Genomic DNA, 8,161 nt, shown 5'->3' with positions numbered 1-8,161 from the left:
AGCTCTGCCTGGCGCTGAGCCGACCCCCCCTTTCTGTCTGTGGGGGTGGGGGGGCATCCAGACTGCAAAGAAGGGGGCCTATGTCAGACTCAGTTTGAGAATGTGGGGTTCCCTCCCCCACATTCAGGCCCCACCATCCAGCCCGGCTGAGGGCTGAGGCTTCTGCCCCCGCCCCCTCCCCCACGGCGGGGCCTCCTGCCCGGCCCACTGGCCGCAGGTGGAGTTGAGACTGAGTCCCCACAACAGCACCTGCCGCTGCTCCTCCCGTGAGGCCGTGGCGTTCCCACTGGGTCCGGCTCCACAGCCTGCGCTCCTTTAACTCTCAGACTGAGAGGGAGGCCTGTGGTCCTCGCCATCACACAGAGGAGGAGGCTGACGCTGCGGGAGGGTAGGGAGCGGGCCGGTCACACCGCTAAGAAGAGCCACTGCTGGGCCTTGAACGCGGGTCGGCCGGGCCCCAGGCCCCGCTTCACGTCTGTCCTGAACGGAAAGCAGCGAGAACCGCGTGGGTCTTTCTCTCCCGGCGGCACCAGCTTCGTGGTCAGTGTGACAGGCAGGGACCCCAACCCTGGCAGCCCCCCTCCGAGGAGCGCCTGGCCCAGACCGGGGAGAGCAGGGCCAAGAGAGGCCACAGCCATCGGGGCTCCGTTGCCCAGGCCGCCCTGGTCGCGCCCAGTCATGGTCTCCGGCAGCTCCCGGGGGAGCCCTCCTCCCCACGTGACCTGGTCTGTGGAGACGGCTCCAGGGCAGGGGCCCCTTTGGCTGAGGTTCTAGCTGGTCCCAGGAGCGCTGGCCCTTGCTGACCCAGGAGCCCAGGAGCCGCGGGAGAGGGAGAGGAGACTGGGCGGGGGGAGTGGTCGGATTTGAGTGGGGGGGGCTGACTGCCCGAGTCTGGGGGTGATGGCGGCCTTTCGGGGCTGGGGCCTCTGTCTGGGTGTCTGTGCTGGGCAGGAAGCTGGCGGGCGCAGCTCCATGGCTTGGGGCTCCCGGGTCTGCGGTGCAGAGAGCAGCTGCAGGTGGCTCAGCGGGGGTCTGAGGAGCTCTGAGCTCGGTGACACCCCCCCTTCCCCCGCCCCTCACTCACCAGGCAGCTGCAGCCTGCCCCGCGCACAGCACCAGCGCCAGCATGCGGGATGCCCCTCACCACCCGCCTTCCTGCGGGAGCCTCTACTCCTGCAGGGAGGGAAACCGAGGCTTCGTGATGCCCCCTCACCGTCTCCCTTCCTGCGGGAGCCTCTACACCTGCAGGGAGGGAAACCGAGGCTCAGCGTCCAGGCGCCTGTGAAGTCGCGCATGGGGAGTCAGGACTCGCCTCCGGATCCTCCCTCTCAGCCGTGTCCTTAAGCTGGTGTCGCCCGTCTCCATGAGGGAGCGGAGCGGAGGCGGGACTGCAGCTGTGGGGGCAGCGGGCACTCATCGCCCATCATCGTGGGCAGCGCTGCCCCTCCAGTGAGGCCCTGGGCCTGTCAGCCAGCTTCTCCTTGGGCAAGAGCGGCTCCCCCTGAGGCCTCTGTGAGGGGCAAGGGCACCGGGTTCCGAGCCCTGGGGAGAGAGTGGGCACGTGGCAGCGTGTGGGGACAGGAGCATGAGGGGGCGTGTCAGTGTGGGGTGTGGGTGAGTATGGGGTGCACAGGTGTGAGTATGGGGTGTGGGTGAGTGTGAGTGCACTGGTGTGAGTATGGGGTGCGGGTGAGTGTGAGTGCACTGGTGTGAGTGTGGGTGCGGGTGAGAGTGAGTGCACTGGTGTGAGTGTGGGTGCGGGTGAGAGTGAGTGCACTGGTGTGAGTGTGGGTGCGGGTGAGAGTGAGTGCACTGGTGTGAGTGTGGGTGCGGGTGAGAGTGAGTGCACTGGTGTGAGTGTGGGTGCGGGTGAGAGTGAGTGCACTGGTGTGAGTGTGGGTGCGGGTGAGAGTGAGTGCACTGGTGTGAGTGTGGGTGCGGGTGAGAGTGAGTGCACTGGTGTGAGTGTGGGTGCGGGTGAGAGTGAGTGCACTGGTGTGAGTGTGGGTGCGGGTGAGAGTGAGTGCACTGGTGTGAGTGTGGGTGCGGGTGAGAGTGAGTGCACTGGTGTGAGTGTGGGTGCGGGTGAGAGTGAGTGCACTGGTGTGAGTGTGGGTGCGGGTGAGAGTGAGTGCACTGGTGTGAGTGTGGGTGCGGGTGAGAGTGAGTGCACTGGTGTGAGTGTGGGTGCGGGTGAGAGTGAGTGCACTGGTGTGAGTGTGGGTGCGGGTGAGAGTGAGTGCACTGGTGTGAGTGTGGGTGCGGGTGAGAGTGAGTGCACTGGTGTGAGTGTGGGTGCGGGTGAGAGTGAGTGCACTGGTGTGAGTGTGGGTGCGGGTGAGAGTGAGTGCACTGGTGTGAGTGTGGGTGCGGGTGAGAGTGAGTGCACTGGTGTGAGTGTGGGTGCGGGTGAGAGTGAGTGCACTGGTGTGAGTGTGGGTGCGGGTGAGAGTGAGTGCACTGGTGTGAGTGTGGGTGCGGGTGAGAGTGAGTGCACTGGTGTGAGTGTGGGTGCGGGTGAGAGTGAGTGCACTGGTGTGAGTGTGGGTGCGGGTGAGAGTGAGTGCACTGGTGTGAGTGTGGGTGCGGGTGAGAGTGAGTGCACTGGTGTGAGTGTGGGTGCGGGTGAGAGTGAGTGCACTGGTGTGAGTGTGGGTGCGGGTGAGAGTGAGTGCACTGGTGTGAGTGTGGGTGCGGGTGAGAGTGAGTGCACTGGTGTGAGTGTGGGTGCGGGTGAGAGTGAGTGCACTGGTGTGAGTGTGGGTGCGGGTGAGAGTGAGTGCACTGGTGTGAGTGTGGGTGCGGGTGAGAGTGAGTGCACTGGTGTGAGTGTGGGTGCGGGTGAGAGTGAGTGCACTGGTGTGAGTGTGGGTGCGGGTGAGAGTGAGTGCACTGGTGTGAGTGTGGGTGCGGGTGAGAGTGAGTGCACTGGTGTGAGTGTGGGTGCGGGTGAGGGTGAGTGCACTGGTGTGAGTGTGGGTGCGGGTAAGAGTGAGTGCACTGGTGTGAGTGTGAGTGTGGGTATGGGTGCAGGTGAGTGTGGGTGCGGGTGAGAGTGAGTGCACTGGTGTGAGTGTGTGCGTAGGGATGCTGTTCCCAGGAGCCAGCTGCCTCTCTGTTCTGGGGCCCGGCCACCCAGGACCCCTTGTCCATGCAGAAGTCACTCGCCCTTGGTGTATGGGGCAGCTCCCCACCACCCACGCCCCAGTCAGGAAGGACGCTGTGGGAGGGTGGGTGGGAGACAGGCCTGGCGACTTGAAGGGGATGAGCTGAGCATGTGCCGTCCCACCCATGGTCAGGGCTTTCTCCCTCTTGTCCAAGCTGCTCATTCACACAGACCTTAGCTCCCCAACAATATGGGAGGAGGGGGTTGTCTTTCAATTCTCTTCTCCCTCCACAGCATCCTGGCCAGCGTGGCTGGGGCTGGGCTCACAGACGACACCACTGCTGACACTAAAAACCATGCGTGTTGGGGGGTGGGGGTGGGGATGGGCATGTGGGAAGCAGGAGAGCTCCCACCCCTGGCCTGGACCCTTTGTTAGGATTTAAGGTGGGGGTTGGGAGTGAGACTAACTTGGGTTCAAGTTCACTGTTTCCTCGTGCGTGGCAGCCTTTCACGCCCTAAGCCCACATCTGGAAGTTGGAGAATTTGACTGAAGACAGGAATCTCAAGAACAGAAAGACTTTCCCTCGGAAGATATTCCCGGCAGTGTTATCCTATATAATAAAAGGGTAATATGCAAATAGACCGAATGGCAGAACAACCGAACAACCAATCAAAGTGTAATATGCTAATGATATGCTAAGGCTGCTCAACTGCTCACTATGACGTGCACTGACCACCAGGAGGCAGACAGTCAACCTGTCGACCAGTTGCTATGATGTACACTGACCACCAGGGGGCAGGTGCTCCAACCAGTAGGTTAGCTTGCTGCTGGGGTCTGGCCGATCGGGACTGAGGGAGATGGGTCAGACACACTCTGAAGCCCTCCGGGACTGATTGAGTGTGAGCCTGCGGCAGGCACAGCGGGGCCGGGATGAGCAGGAGCGGGAGGTAGGAGCTGCAGGTGGCGTTGGATTGTGGGTTTCAGCCCGATCCCTGCAGGCCACCCAGAGGGACCCCACCGGTGCACGAATTTGTGCACCGGGCCTCTAGTTTATAATAGTGAAGAGTTGGAAGCTGCCTGTGTTCGCTCACGTGGGAGAATGGCTAAAGGAAGGATGGCTTTACCTGCTGCGTAAATATTAGATAGACATTTAAAAAGATGCAATCCTATGCTGACTTAGTGGTCACAGAAAAGTATTGTAACAATGTAAAACAATTATAACCATGTTAAACAAATAACAACCCTATATCCAACAGGTCTGTCTAAGAGAGAAAGCAACAGAAAACACTGCAAAATGTACGCTGGGTGATTTCAAATTTCTTCTTCCCACTTCTTAATAACAAGCATGAATACTTATATCCAGAGTAAGTACACTTTTAAAAATATCTTTTCTTCTTATCCTGGGATTGGTAAGACAGTACCAACAAGGAAAAGAAGAAAAACCCGTTACCATGTTGTGTATTTCCTTCCAGTCCCTTCTCCACGCATATTCCCATGTCTATAAATAGATGCTCGGTTGACGGGGGAGAAAAAGCCTAAGGAATTTTGGAGGCGTTCTCTCTGGGCTCGAAGTCCAGTTCCCTGGAAGTTCCCTGTGGCTGCGGGAAGAGTGAGGCCTCTGTCCCGGGCTCCGGGGGGAGAGCTGCTCCGTGCTCCCCTCAGACCAGGGCAGCCCTCCATCCTCTCAACCTGGGAGCTGCCCTTGGGACCAGCTGGCTGACCGGCCGTCCCTGGGCCCACCCCAGCCTCCAGGCCCTCCTCCACGCCTTTCTAGGGATAACTTGGTGGATGAATCCCGACCTTCCCAAAGCCTGGAGTCTCCAACCTGGGAGACGTTCCCTTTTCCAGGGGGTGGGGCAGTGGTTGGCGTGGGTGGGGGTTCCCATCTTGGTGCCATGGGTTGGTTGCCCAATCGGAAGCAGGTTCGGTGGGGCCAGGCCTGCTGGGTCCTGGGACTGAGCAAGATGGGCCAGACACGCCCTGGAGTCCTTCTGCGGTCCCTCCCCGGCCCAACCTCATGCACCAGTGGGTTCCTTCAGCCTGGCCTGCACCCTCTCACAATCTGGGACCCCTCGGGGGATGTAGGAGAGCCGGTTTCAGCCCGATCCCACAGGCCACTCCCCTTGGGAGGGTGCCAGACCAGGGCTCATTGGCTGGCGAGCGCTGCTGCAGCATGGATAGAGCGTCGGCCTGCGGACTGAAGGGTCCCAGGTTCGATTCCGGTCAAGGGCATGTACCTGGGTTGCGGGCATATCCCCAGTAGGAGATGTGCAGGAGGCAGCTGATCGATGTTTCTCTCTCATCGATGTTTCTAACTCTCTATCTCTCTCCCTTCCTCTGTGTAAGAAATCAATAAAATATATTAAAAAAAAAAAAGATGCAATCCTATGCTGACTTAGTGGTCACAGAAAAGTATTGTAACAATGTAAAACAATTATAACCATGTTAAACAAATAACAACCCTATATCCAACAGGTCTGTCTAAGAGAGAAAGCAACAGAAAACACTGCAAAATGTACGCTGGGTGATTTCAAATTTCTTCTTCCCACTTCTTAATAACAAGCATGAATACTTATATCCAGAGTAAGTACACTTTTAAAAATATCTTTTCTTCTTATCCTGGGATTGGTAAGACAGTACCAACAAGGAAAAGAAGAAAAACACGTTACCATGTTGTGTATTTCCTTCCAGTCCCTTCTCCACGCATATTCCCATGTCTATAAATAGACGCTCGGTTGACGGGGGAGAAAAAGCCTAAGGAATTTTGGAGGCGTTCTCTCTGGGCTCGAAGTCCAGTTCCCTGGAAGTTCCCTGTGGCTGCGGGAAGAGTGAGGCCTCTGTCCCGGGCTCCGGGGGGAGAGCTGCTCCGTGCTCCCCTCAGACCAGGGCAGCCCTCCATCCTCTCAACCTGGGAGCTGCCCTTGGGACCAGCTGGCTGACCGGCCGTCCCTGGGCCCACCCCAGCCTCCAGGCCCTCCTCCACGCCTTTCTAGGGATAACTTGGTGGATGAATCCCGACCTTCCCAAAGCCTGGAGTCTCCAACCTGGGAGACGTTCCCTTTTCCAGGGGGTGGGGCAGTGGTTGGCGTGGGTGGGGGTTCCCATCTTGGTGCCATGGGTTGGTTGCCCAATCGGAAGCAGGTTCGGTGGGGCCAGGCCTGCTGGGTCCTGCCCTGCCTCGCCCTCCTCACGTGGGGACATTTGCCCCACGGCTCTGCCAAGGCCACCACCCTGGCCCCGGGGGATGTGATAGCGAGATTCAGGTGGCTCCACCGGGCTGTTGACTCATGTACCCCCACAGACTAGGCCAGCTCACTCCTCCCAGGCCTGGGCCTATCTCCACACACCCTCGATCTCGGAGATAGCACTGCCTTCTCCTCCTAGGAATTGCATGCGCTCTGTGGAGGGGGTGCTGGAGAGGGTGTGTGGGAGGGGGGGTGAGAAGGCCTGTTTCTGCACAGCCTCCCCATCCCAGGGCCACCTCTCCCCGCCCCCGCCCCAGCCCATCCTGTGGCCACATCTGCCCCCACGAATAAGATCCTGTGATTCAGAGCGTCTCCCTTCTCCCCACATCCTTCCCCTCCTCCTTCTTGGGGCCCCCAGCTCACCCCCAACCCCCAGGCTCTCAGCAGCTTTCTGAGAACCACAGCTGTTTCTTCGTGGTCAGAGGTGACCATGACCAGAGTCCCGGGGTTCTGCCCTGAGCCGACTTCCCTCTGCAGTGGTCTGTTTCCACTTAGAAGGCAAAACAGGTCAGGCTGGCCCAGCCCTGGGGTCGGGGTGAGGACAAGCTGGGAGGCTGGGCTGGGCCCAGGCAGGAGCGTGTATGTGTGTGTGCGTGTGTGTGTGTGTGATGAGGCGCCCAGGACCTGCTGTCCTCACTGCCCTCCAGTGCCCGGCACAGGACCAGGCACAGGGGAGGCGCTGGAGAGTATTTTTGTAGAACAGATGCTCTTTCTCAAGCCCCAAGGGGAGATGGCACCGGAGAGGGTCACGTTTTAATTTTTTGATGATGACAATTAGTTCGGTTCCATTCTCTAACGGCCTAACGCCTTCAAAAAGCATCCGCTAAGCGCCCGCTGGATGTAGAACATGCGCTTTAGGGAGGGATGCTCTTCGGCCCGGCCGTGTGTCCAGGCCTGGTATGTTGGAATTTAGATGAACCGTCTTAACAACGCTTCCTTTAATCCACCAGGCGTGTATTTTAGGTTGGGATTGTACGTTTAACATCATTGTTAAACGATATGAAATGATAAATGGAATGAGGGGGGCCTCAGACACCAAGGTGCCCCAGAATTGATGGCCGAACCCACAAGATGGCCACTTGCCCAGGAGAAGGCGGTGCCTGGAGGGGAGATGAACCACCCTCCGGGCTATAGTTGGACTCCTCTGGTTTCAGGGATAGAAGGGCCCATTCAAGGCTTCCTTAGAGACTGCAGGTGCCCTGGGAGGATGACTGTGGAGCTAAAGCTGGGAGGGGCCTCAACCAGGCCACCCCCTCAGGGGCACTGCTGTTTCTGTAGGCCCAGGGCCCCTTCCCTCTGCTAGAAGCAGTGTCCCTCTGTCCCCATCAATCCCAAGACCCCGCTCTCCTCTCCCTGGAGTGGGGCCATGACTCGGAGCCTGCCAATCAGGGTATCCACCCAATTGTCTGACTGCATCGATTGGCTTAGAAACAGCACATGACCCCAGATGGCCAATCAGAACCCTCCCAGGTACTTTCCCCCTTTTTTTGGCCAGTTGTTGGGCAGCTGCTCTCTTTTCTGGGGGCTACTGAGCCCGAAGGTGGGGAGGCTTTGGGTTTTGATGACCCTCATTCTCCGCCCATAGAGAAGATTTTGTCTTAGAGATGTGAGAAAGATGGGGACCTGATGATGTCATGTGAACTCATGGATCTTTTTAAAAAAAATATATTTTTATTGATTTCAGAGAGGAAGAGAGAGAGAGAGAGAGAGAGAGAGAGAGAGAGAGAGAGAGAGAGAGAGAGAGAGAGAGAGAGAGAGAGAGAGAGAGAGAGAGAGAGAGAGAGGAGAGAGAAAGAGAGAGAGAAACAT

This window comes from Myotis brandtii, unplaced genomic scaffold (genome assembly GCF_000412655.1).
Source record: "Myotis brandtii unplaced genomic scaffold, ASM41265v1 scaffold410, whole genome shotgun sequence".
In the NCBI taxonomy this organism is placed as follows: Eukaryota; Metazoa; Chordata; class Mammalia; order Chiroptera; family Vespertilionidae; genus Myotis; species Myotis brandtii.
The sequence above is the reverse complement of the archived record's forward strand: the minus strand, read 5'-3'. Positions refer to the sequence as shown.